The following is a 12,640-nucleotide window of genomic DNA, read 5'->3' on the forward strand; positions in this document are numbered from 1 at the left end:
AGGCATTCAAGTCAAGTATATAATGTCCATGGAGAAAAAGAGAGGAAAAAAAGTGCAAATGGTGTTATTTTGTGCAAACTTTACCAGTTTTTTCTTTTATGTTGTTTTTTGTTTTCGCTCTCTGTCTTTGTGTCTTTTGCTGATGATTTGTATTTAATGAACACTACAAACTGTCTGTGGCTTAAAAAGAAAAGAAAAGGAAGATAAGTGTGTTTTAAATTTGTCTCGGGAGGGAATAAAAGACCAAACCATTGAGCGTGAGAATAGATCCTTTTATCAGAAAAGGCACAGAAAGACGAGCAGGACAGTGACACAGACACTGCCGCCATCTTGAAATTAAAGAATAAAAAGACGGATTCAAAACGGATTGGATTAAAATAACGTTTATGATGATTTGTTTACAGTATTTATCAGGCAGATTCATTTCTGTGTATATATGGCTCTTCAGGTTTAGCTTTTATTTTTGTTTTCCTGTTGAAGGTGAAGCTCGACATGTTGTCATGTGCTCCATGTATTTATTTACCGGGGGCCGAGAAACAAAAATGTCGTGTTAAAACCTCCATTTTGTCATTTAAACTCAAAGGCACTGACTTTGTTTAAAGTCTCTGTAAAGTGAAAGCGTGTTAGTAACCACCTTACCGAAAAAGAAGTCGCTAAGTTTTTAAAAATAATGTTTTAAATCATGTAAAATTCTGACCGTGAATATTTGTACAGAATATTAACAGTACAGAATATTTTTCACCATTTTTTTTTTAGTGTGTAGTTTACGGACATATTGCACAAAATCATAGCTAGTTCAAGCAGCAGTCCTGCTCTCTGGCTCCCTCTTTCTGTATTAGCAGGTACTGCAGCCTCACAGCGGGAGTCTCTTCCTTATTTCCTCATCTTTGGGGCATTTTAGAAAGTGTCAGAGCTTTTGTGTGTCTTTACATCGCGGTAAGACACATTTGCGGGACAAGTCTCACACTATATGTGGGAATCGCTAGAGACACCGCGATGCGATATTATCACGATATTGCAGAAATAATTGTATTTTGCAATATGCTCGCACAACCGCTCTGAAATAACATTGATTAATTTTTTATATGCATGTTTACAATCAATTTACAATTTAATATCAGGAAAAAAAAATACTTATATTGCCACGCAAAATATCGCGATATTCCAATTTTTTCCCCCCACTCCATATACATGAGGTATACGTTGCTTTACAGGGGCTTTAAACGTTGGACGTCCGCCCTTTTTTTTTAAATGACGAGTTTGAGCGATAACACGCTGCTAATGTGACCACGCCGAGGCTTTGACGGCCCCCTGGTGGAGTCACTGAAAATGTTGCAGCATCTCACTTTTTTTAGCGAGCTTATATTCTTAACAGGCAGATACATACATGTAGATATGTATGTGTATATATATATAACTGTTAATTGACTAGAGCTTGATGGATGACTGTTTTTGCTTTGACGATGTAACGGGCAACATTTTACTGATGTTTTTGCTGCTTTTTTTGCTTCTTCTCTCTGTATCAGACTGTGTGGTAGCATTCACCTCGACTTATTATTCCTAATGCCAAATTTATAATTTTCCTGTGTTTTGTCCCCTAAAAAACAAAAATAAAAAATGAAATAAAATATAACGTGAAGAAAATAAAATCCACTTAGCTGTAATAATCTGATCTGAAATCTGCTGTCTGCCTTAACTCCCGACGTTTCAGAGAGAGATTTGGACAGCTGCCAAAATAAATCCCACTGACCTTTCAACCTACCCGTGGGTGATTTACCACTAACTAACTAGTTGCCGGTGCATCACACATTCATAGTTACACACTTAGGAAGAGGTGTGAAGTCGTAGAAACACGGGCCTCTCATCATTTCTGAGGAATCCAAACCCACGTGTGAATAAGGTCCTTCCCACCCGCTCCACACACACACACACACACACACCTGCGTATAGTACATTTGTCTCTTTATATACATATATGTGTATGTACATATATATACCCATATATGTTTATATATATATATATATATATATAGCTGTTTCCACTCTAGGCTAAAAGGACATAAGTGTAGGGAGTTTTTTGGATTTCACAGCAGCGCGAGTGAGTCTTGTGTTCTATCTTTTTCAGTTTTATTTTTGTATTCCTCAGATATATTCAGACAGTTATTGATCTTATTCTGATAATTATTCTTTGTGTGTGTGTTAGTGCAAATGTTCACACGCTTGTGTGTGTGTGGAATCCGAGGGATTACAGGGGGAGGATCAAGCCAAACCTGACGCCATCTATCTATTTATCTATCTACTTATCTATCTATAGATTGATCTGTCTATCTTATCTATGTGGCCCCTCCTCTCTTGCTCGTCCCTCCTCCTCCTGCCTCCTCCTCCTCCTCAACATTATTTGCTGTGTTTGTTCTTTGGAAAAAATTAAACGTTTAAAAAAAAAAAGGAAAAAAAAAAGAAAATGCTATCACAATAAACTATAATAAAACATTCTAAACTCTAAACATGTCATTTTCATGGTTATGTGGGAATGGAAAAATAGTTTTTAAAGGGGGGGGAGAAACAAAAACAGAAAGCTTTGTTTGTGTTTCCTGTCTTTAATAATAAAGGCTCCACATCCGTCATGTTTTCTTTTAAAATGAGCAAAGGAGGAGGAGGAGGAGCTTGTGAGCTCTTGTATCTGAGCTGCTCGACCTTAAACAGTCATGGAGACTGTGCCGCCGCCTGATGAAGGTCAGCCAGGCTGAGAGGCTGCTTGATGAATTATACATTCTGTAACTCGTATGTGGCCGGGGAAGGTTTGCATGTTCACTGTATGTGCGTGACCTTTTTCAACGGCGCTCCACATGACATCCACACGTGTGTCGCCCACCGCAGTGGCTCTGTGAACGTCACTGTGTGAGAAGGGGTTAGTTAGCACGCGGGCTAACACAAGTCAAGCACCAGAGCTAGTGAAGTCTTTCAGATTAATAAAATAAAAATGAATAAATACAAATTATAATTCAGTTTTCCAATTGACCTTTTTCATGGAAGCCATTTTGACTTGGTTCTGTAAACATCAGTGTTAGCAGGCAGGCTAACATAAGCACCAGAGCTAGTGAAGTGTCAAAGTTCAGCTTAATAATAAATAAACGTTACAATTCACAGACGCCATTTTGATTTAGCCATGTCTCACTCTGTGAATGTCAATGTAAGAGAAGAGGTTAGTTAGCACGCAGGCTAACATAAGCACCAGAGCCAGTGAAGTGTCACAGTTCAGCTTTAAAAACATACAAGTAAAATAAATAAAAATGAAGTTCTGCAATGTGCCCTTTTGAGAAGAGGTTAGTTAGCATGCAGGCTAACATAAGCAGTGAAGTATTACAGTTCACCTTAATAATAAAAGCCATTTTGATTTAGCCATGTCTCACTCTGTGAATGTCAGTGTAAGAGAAAGGGTTAGCAGGCAGGCAAACATGCTAATCTGTTAGCATGAAGCAACAGAGCTAGTAAAGTATTACAGTTTCAGCTTTAAAGAAAAACATATAAATAAACATTACAGTTCAGTTTTCCACAGACGCCATTTTGATTGAGCCATGTTTGGCTCTATAAACAAGTGGGCTAGCATGCAGGCTAGCATACGTTAGCATGAAGCACCAACGATAGTAAAGTATCACAGTTTAGCTTTAAAAGGTAAATAGAAGAAGCCTTTTCATGGAAGCCATTTTGATTAAGCCATGTCTGGCTTAGCACACAGTGAAATTAGATTAAGATTTAGCAAGAGATAAGTTGACTCTAATTATAATTATTTAACCTTTTCTTTTGTTATTTGTTCCATTTTCTAGTATTTCTAGTATTTCTAATTTTCCTACACTGGTGCTATTCAAGCTTCCACAGCTGGTGGTACAACATCATGCTCCAATCACAGCTAAGCATCTATTTATAATTATTAAACGTCATTTTATGAATTTAGCAGAAGAGTAACAGCCTCATGAGTTTGTCGTCATGTGTGATGAACGTGTTTCCCTGGACTGAGATCAGATGCTCTTTGCAGCATGAGTTAAGACGGTGGATGACGGATGAGACGCGTCCTAACTCACCACAGTCACAGTGAAGCAGCTCTCTGGACACAAATGTGCCGCATGTATGTTTTACTTCCGGCCTGAGGAGCCATTAAATATGATATACTGTGATCTGATGTCAGTGGACGGATGTGAGGTGATTTTCATGAGCACTGACTTCAGGTCTGTAGTGAACAGCATCCAAGCTGGTGACCAATGTTCCTTTCATGATTCTTGGCCCTTTAAAGCGATAGTTCAGGGTTTTGGTGGAATATGGTCCTGATGCACAGTCGGTTCTGAATGCATTGTATTGTGGGCCAAATGTGGCCCGCGGGCCTTGAGCTTTACATGTCGTAAACTGCAGTGTCACAAACGTGTGGAGCAGTGATTCTCAAACTGATGTAAGGTGTACCAGAGATTTTGAAACTGAAATTTTGTAATCGTTCGAGAATAAAATGGTAATGTTAAAAAAAGTCATAATATTACAAGAACAAAGTCACAATATTGCGAGAATAAAGTCACAATATTACGAGTATAAAGTTACAATATTACAAGACTAAAGTCGGACGATTAAAAAAGTCATATTGCAAGAAAAAAACTCATAATATTGCAAGAAAAATGTCATAATATTAAGAGAAAAATTCATAATATTATGAGAATAAAGTCGTTATTTGAGAATGGAGTTGTAATATTAAAAAAGAACCTGTAATATTGAAAGTCATACTATTATGAGAAGAAAGTCATAATGTTATGAGAATAATGTTATGAGATGTTTTTGTAATAGTTGTAATATTACAGCAAATACTCTGGGACAGAACGTGTGTTTGTGAGGACATTTCAGCAGCAATATAGCTTTTTGGGGTTAAGTTGTAGAATCACGTTTAAGTTAGAGTTGATGCTGAGCGTGCTGTTGTACGTGACTCAGTGATGTAATATTAAAGTCAACCAGAGTCCTCACAGCTCTGTGTGTGCATGTGTGTGTTTAAGGGCTTCTCACCTCAGGGATAAGAGACTTAATCTTTGCCTGTTTTTAATCTACAGAACTATTTCTGTTTGACTTAAACCACAGAATAATCAGGTTTGATGTAAATCTGTACAGTCACATATTAACTGGAGTTCTTTTATTTTACAAAAAGCAAAACTCCAACCTTAAAAAGCTCGGGTTCTTGCAGCTGCAGCCGTCTCATGATGTTGCCACTGTCATATCTTAAAGGTCCATTCAAAAGTTTTGACTGAAAATATGCAGCACATTTAAAATGTCCCTGCAAACAGAAACAGCGACGACGGAGCAACAGCAGCAGCAGCAGCAGCAGCAGCAGCAGCAGTTGATGCCACTTCCAAAGATCCATTTCCTAAAGCTGATTCTGATCGTTTTTGACTTCCATATCATGAAATACGTCGTATGTCCGCCGCTACACACAACCCCTGCAGTAATCACCCAGAGCACTTTTGCTTCCTGTTTAGACTACAAGCTGTTTTTCCACATTCTTTGTCAGAGCTGCCTCTCAGGGTGGTCGTAGAACATGTTCCAACCCAGGAATCAAAAAACAAATCACTGACTTCTTTCTGTTTTCTCACCGGCAAAAATGAAGATCTGGCTCTAAATGACCACTGTGTCCACAAGTGGAAAAATGAAATGGTCTCTTCTCTAAAGAAGCCAGAGAGACACATGGACAGTGAGGACCAGAGTGACTCTGGAGTTCTGTGATGACATGAGCACATGGCAGACAAAACTGCCATGTGCTCACACTCCCTGCACCAAAGTCCAGAGAGAAAATCAGCGATGTTGACATCACAGGAAACAGAAGTCGCTGATCCACTGCTGCATCCATCACTACGTACAAATGAGGGATTTTGTGACTTCGGGGTTTGAATTCCTTCATTCAGATTCATGAAGGTGACACAGCTTTAACCAAACATGGTGGCAGGAGAACAGCAACTCCTTTCCTGTTGGAAAAAGTGCTAAATGTGTGGGTTATAAATAATATCTCACATCGTATATTTTAACATTAACTCCCAATATATATATATATATATATATAAAAAAAATATCTACCCTAACAAATACAATAATTTCTGTATTCTATGAAGTTTATGGTCTGTACTTAAAATACAGTCGTTTTTTTATGATATCTGGTGTGTTTATGTTTAATAAAGGTGATTTGTTATGAGGAAATCTCCACTGTAACACAAATAATCATTAAATGACATTGATTTGACAACAGTGATTTTGTATGATTCAGTGTAAAATCCATGCAGTTTTGATAATAATACTTCATTTAAATATCATAAATGCAATCTTTGACTACTATATCAACCAAGAAAAGACATCACAGATGCCATATATCCAAAATCTATCATGTCACGGTATTTAACACGCGTGGATGTTTCACTTCTTCTCCTGCTCTGTGTTTTGGCTTCCGTCGTTTTTTGACCCAGAAACTGCCAAACTCGTCTCGGGCCTTTTGGACTCTTTTTTTAAGGTCGAGCTCCAGGGGAACTGCTGAGTGAGTGTGGTGAAGATGGAAGGACATGGAGGACACAGGCTTATTTTCAGCAGTCTGCAGAAACATGTATCTGTGTGTGTGTGCTTTGTTTCCCTTAGGTAAACTTTAAATATCGATATATTACGTAAGAGATAAATCACTGCGATAAGTGAGCTGATTGACTTGTGTTACTTTCTGGAGAAAGAAGGAGTAGAAGGTTGTTTTTTAAGTGCTTTTCTCAGGGGTTCCCTTCATTCCACCATGAAGGTCCTAAAATTAAAGGGGAATTTCACCACTGGAGAGAGGCCCATCTTTCAAAACTAGGTCACCTTTGATGTAGACATGTGCACTTATTTATGACATTCAAATATATCATTTCATGAAGGATTTCTTTTCAAGAAGACATCACACACGTGGCATTATTTGTCATGTGTTGGTTAAATTTGAAGTTATAGGGTTTAGTGGTCAGCAACTGGTGGCCTGTAGGCCAAACACTGGCCCGCCAGCGTTCATTTTCCGGCCCAGTAGATTTTTTTATTTATGATAAAACATTGCATTCAACAAGGAAGTTTTGTATGTTTCTTTAAGAAGAATCTCACAAATAAACACACACAAAAACTCCAACACATACATAATAGACAGTACCAAATCAAGATCCTTTCAAATACGACAAAGTCATGCAGAATTCAGAGCTCTTATTCTGCACAGCAGTAAAGGTCTATGTGTAGACCTTTACAACTTCTGCTCTGTATGATGATTATCATGATAATAAAAATGTTAATAAAAATTAGAGAATATGTTTCTCATTCAGAAACCGTTTTTAATGTAATCCTACAAATTGATAGATAAATTAGACAAATTAGATAGATAGATAGATAGATAGATAGAAAGATAGATAGATAGATAGATAGACAAAAAAACATTAAAACATTAAATGACATTCGAAAATATCATCTTTTCCAGATTCTGATCACCATTTTTTTGACATTTTCTGGACCAAACAAGTCGATTAGTCGAGAAAAGAATCAATAGATTCATCGATAATGAAAAAACACGTTTTGTTGTCATAACATCTTTCCCACAAAATACCTTTTTGTTGGAAAATGTATAAATTAATTTCACTAAATCATGGACTCAAGTGTTAAATTTCACGTTTCTAACATCTATGAGATTATTTATTGATATGTCAGATATATCAATTGACAGATCAATATATAGTGCTTTTATTGATCCATAAACCGATCAATTACTGTTTTACACCAAGACTCTTGTCACCAAACTTCCTCAGTGGTAGATGAGTGAACTCGTGATTATGATGATTTAAAAACCCAGATAACACATTTATCTTCATCAAAGAAAACTACATAACATATATTCTGGTCTCACAGTGTCAAACCCTAATCTATTCCCTGCTAATCCCTAATCTGGCAGGAGTTTTATCTCTCCAACACTGGCATAGCGGGGTCAGTGACCGCGCACGCCGCGTGTTTATCTGTACGAGAGGTCCTCGGGAGCGCGCCCCCCCTGGCCAAGGAAGGTGAGCGAGTGTCTGGAGGGGAAGGACTCGGGAGCGCGACCAAGCCGAGGAGGGATCGATCGGATTAAACTCGATTCGAGTGAAATTAACACAAAGGAGAGAGAAGAGCGACGCACACTAGTCGGCGTGGTTTGCGGACGCGACACGCGCCGGAGGGAGGAGAAATATTTCATGAAAGAGACGAAAAACTTGAACTTTTTGCGTTATTTTTCTTTTTTTCCCCTCTCTCTCCGTCTGTTTATTTATTTTTTTTCAAACCGTAAAAAAGGGACCACGGTGGATTTTTCTTGCAAGCGGAGACACTAACGCCACCAACACGGAGTTGGATTTGATAGAAAAGCCCTGAAGCTCGCCGGGTAAGCGAACAAATGCCTCCCTTATTTTGTGTGTGTGTGAATGAGTGAATTCTGAGTCCACGTGCTTTCTTGAATTGGGTTTTCTTTCTGACTATCAAGTTTCTTGTACTTTTTTTTTTTTTTTTTTTACCCCCACCACTACCACCATCACCCACACTCGTCCTGAGCCCAATCGGACCCGTTTTAATCCGTTGAGTTGGACGTTCGGGTTGTAAGTGAGTGAAAAAGAGTGCGTTAATTTGATTTTTAATTTAAACGCAGGGGGAGAAGAAGAAGTCATTGAAGGTGCGCGGAGCTCCTCATGCCGACATGCTAACAATAGCAAGTTTAGCTTTGTACCACCCGCTGTATCACACACACACACACATACACACTCTCTCTCACACACACACACACATACACACAACAGTCCCAGTAGTCAGTTGAAAAAAGTGGAAAATCTCCAGCACCGTACGCAGGAGCGTCTCTGTCTCACTGGCCGTTTATTTTCTCCTCCTCGCGGCAACTTGTTGATTTTTTTACCACTCGGAAATATTCACTTGGCTCCTGTTTTTTTCCTCCTTTTTATTTACTGTTAGCTCAGTTAGCTAATTGTATGTCGGAGAGCTTCTGGGAGACACGAGGTGGCTCGAGCGTAGAGGTGAGTCATTGACCGAGTGAATGAGCGCAGCTCCGCAAAGGGAGATTCCCAGCGGAGAATACTTGGCACAAATGCCCCGAAAAATGCCTCCATTTGTGCCGATTCGGGTAGTTGAAAAGTTTAAAGAGTGATTTTGTTCAACACCCGGTGCATGTGGGTTTATTCGGGGGGGGAACGCAGCCAGTGTTAAGTGTGCGTAGTAGTCGCTAGTTTTTATCGGACGGAAAGGACAGAGCAGCCGTGGAGGAGAAGAGGAAGGGGGGGCCAGGCGGTCATTTCCTCACACAAATCGTGTTTATAACACATAATATGCTTTAAAACATCACACTAAAACCACTCACGCTGCCCTTCAGCCTTATTAGCGAGGGGGAAGTGTTTTATTCTCCGCCGAAAACCGACACGAGAGTGTCGCTGCCCTGGGTCCGGAGCGACGTGCAAAAAAACACCGCTGATAGGCTAATTAGCCGTGCTAGCCACTGGAGCTGGAGGTTAGCCCAGCGCGAGGACACGCACCTAAGTTCAGCTAGCCTCCTGTTAGCCACTTCTCATTGTGTACGAGCTAAAATGACCACTTTATGAGGAGGAAAAACCCCTCACTACGGAGCTGCCTGGCGGTTAAAAGCCGGTGCTTATCAGCCTTTGGGGCGATTAAATAAACTTTTCGGTGCGTCATTTGTGGCACTTTGTTTTTTACTCGAGGTGAAACTGTAAAGTGGACTTTCTCTGTGGGTGTTTTTGTCGCGAGAGCTCCGAACTTTGATAACCACCGCGGCTACTACACTTGTTACTCGGGAGTGGACGGAGAGAAAAACACGGTCCACGGCACCTGCTCCGTGCACTTCCAACGCATCTTTTGAGATTCACGCACACACTCGACTTTTAGTTCATTTTTCATTTGAATCGACGCAGAGTCCGCGAGCGTACTTCAGTCTCCATTATGTGTCGGTCAGCGTTCGTGATGGTCACCCCTCCTGTCGCTCTTACACAACTTTGGCTGGTGCCAACAACAAAAAGCCCTGAAGCGCAAACACTCTTGAACACACACACACACACTCAGCCGCCGCTGTTGATTCTCACATAGTGGCTTTAATTCACAGTCTGACACGTTTCTGTAGAGATGTATCAGGGTCGTTATTTTTTCCTCCTCCTGCCTCAGAGCCAGGAGCTGCCTGCCTGCCTGCTACCCCCACCACCTTGTGTCTGTGAGCCAAGATGGCAGCTAGTCATGTTTAGCAGGCCACAGAGGGAGAGATAAGAGGCCCCGCACACACATATACACACAGCAGATGTTAGGCACTATTTGGTCTCTCGTTTGTCTGTCTCTCTCTCTGTCTTGTGGTAAAAGTTGAGGCAGCCTTTCTCCTCCTTTCAGCTTCAAAGCTGCCTCAGCTTGTAAAAATGAAATGACAACTTGGTTAGAGCTAGAAGTTGAATTGTGTCTAAATGTCAGACAATGTTGATCAAACCTGGAAATGATGTTCTAAAATGTCTTTTGTCCACAAACCAACAATTATCCAGTTTATTTTTTTGAATGGAGCAAATAAACCAGACAATATTTACGCTTAAGAAGCTGAAAAATCAGGAAGTTTCTTTTAATTCTTCAAAAAACACTCAAACCGATGAATTGATTATCAAAACTAGGGTTGGGAATCACAGGGTACCTTACGATACCAATAATAACACATTCAGTGAAGAAAATAAAATGTCACAAGTGCAGGATTTCTCTTTATTCACAACATGAAGAACACAGTGCATAAAGTCTATGTATTAAATGTGGGTGGATCGTCTCTTAAAGTAGCGTTCTCCACCATCATCCCACCGTAAACTCCCTTTTGCCAGGTAACTTCTGCCCAAGTTTCCCCTTATTCATTTAAGCAGCTCCACCGCGAGGAGACATGTAATAGTGAAACACGGCAAGTAAAACTGCCAGGGTCTTAATGTGTTCAAAATATCTATATGCCCTGGCATATTGATTATGGTATGGCGCGAGGAAGGACAATGATATATCACCAATTTGATATTTTCACCCACCCCTAATCAAAACAGTCAACAGTTAATTTAGTTATCGATTAATCGCTGCAGCCCCAATGGTGTCTGTGTATTGTCTTCATGTACTGATTGAGATCTATTTTTTTTGTGTTTTTGGACAAAATTGTACGTTACGTTGTTTGAAAAATAGCGTTTTCAGATAAAACGATCTGCGTGGGCCTATAACTAACAATCCTTTCCGTAATCGGTTACTCTGTCAATTATTTTCTTGATTAATCAAGTACTTGTTTGGTCTGTAAAATGTCATAAAAGGTTATTCAGTGTGTCCCAGACATGATATGATTCTGTTGTTAAATATAGCAAAAAACCCAGGAAATATCTGCATGTAAGAGATTGAAACCGTATTAAATAAACACTCACACCAATTAATGGATGGTCAAAGTAGTTCAACTAATCATTGCAGCTCCAGATCTGAGTGTTGTGTAAATGTGTGACCATTCAGGAATATTTCACATGCACAAGTCTGTGAAAACAGGAAGCTGAGTCTCTTCTCTGCAGTTGTGTGTTTAGTTAAAAAAACAATATCACTAACAAGAACCAACAATAGTGATTCATGTCAACAAGGGTGTCTGTTATGTGACCGACCACAAGCTTAAACCTAAAGTTAATTTTCTTCTCGGTCACAGCTGATGTCAAAGTTGTGACCAATAACAACTAATCAGGAACTGAATGCAGGTAACAGTTTCAAAGATCCTGCACATGCAGATTAAATCTGTCCCAGAGATTTCAAATAAAACACGGCCAGCAGCATTTAAAACTGACACAGCAGGTTAATGTAGACATCAGACATAGCTGGGGCAATGGAAACCCTTACCCACTTAGGAGAAAATAATAAGACATGGTTCTGCTAAGAGATTGGCGACGGTGACAGCGGCCGCCTCGGAGTTTTCAAATAGATTTGGAGCAGATTTTATGTGGAGTTTATATATGGATGTAGCTCCAGACGCTAAACTGGCATCTGTGTAATGTGTTGTGACCATGGAGTTGTCTTTACTTAAGTGGTTTTGTCATGGGGTTAAAATAATTCTGATGCATTACTGACACTCAAAGGGAGAGCGAGATATAAATTATAGTTAGTCGTGCTATCATTTTATCTTCACTTTACTTAAAATAATGGCCTGGCTCTGAATTACAGTAAGGCTCATTTATCTGCCTGGAGATAAATCTGGGTTTTTGTTATCTTTGTGTACATTAATTCCATGTGTGTGTGTGTGTATGTGTGTTTAGTTTGATTCTGTGTGCTCCTCCCACACCACGAGGCCCGAGTGATGAAGTGTAGATGTTTGTCATTCCTGTGCCCACATGCTGCCAGTGTGCCTGACATGTTCTCACACAGCCAGAGACACTAGGGGTCAGTTAGGGGATACACCACACGCTGTGACTCATATAAGAAGCATACATTAAGATTTCAGAGAATTATGCGTTTCAATTTCCACTGCACTTCTGTATGCACTGATGTGACCCCACATATGTGTCTCCACTATTTTAACACAGTGGTTCTCAAACTTCTCAAAAGTAAACCCATTATCGGC

The 12,640-nt window shown here is 39.8% G+C and overlaps 1 protein-coding gene across 2 annotated transcripts in view; it reads left to right on the plus strand.

The window, feature by feature from the left end:
* Positions 1-8,084: 8,084 nt before the first annotated feature.
* Positions 8,085-12,640, plus strand: part of chd7 (chromodomain helicase DNA binding protein 7) — a 72,006-nt gene continuing 67,450 nt past the window's right edge. The window contains exon 1 of one of the 2 annotated variants that reach the window (XM_058632944.1): positions 8,085-8,419. The gene's annotated coding sequence lies outside the window, so the exon portion shown is untranslated. Of the gene's footprint in view, positions 8,420-8,825; positions 9,060-12,640 lie in introns of those variants that run through there. The other variant, XM_058632945.1, reaches the window with a different exon arrangement.

This window comes from Solea solea, chromosome 1 (genome assembly GCF_958295425.1).
Source record: "Solea solea chromosome 1, fSolSol10.1, whole genome shotgun sequence".
Taxonomy (NCBI): Eukaryota; Metazoa; Chordata; class Actinopteri; order Pleuronectiformes; family Soleidae; genus Solea; species Solea solea.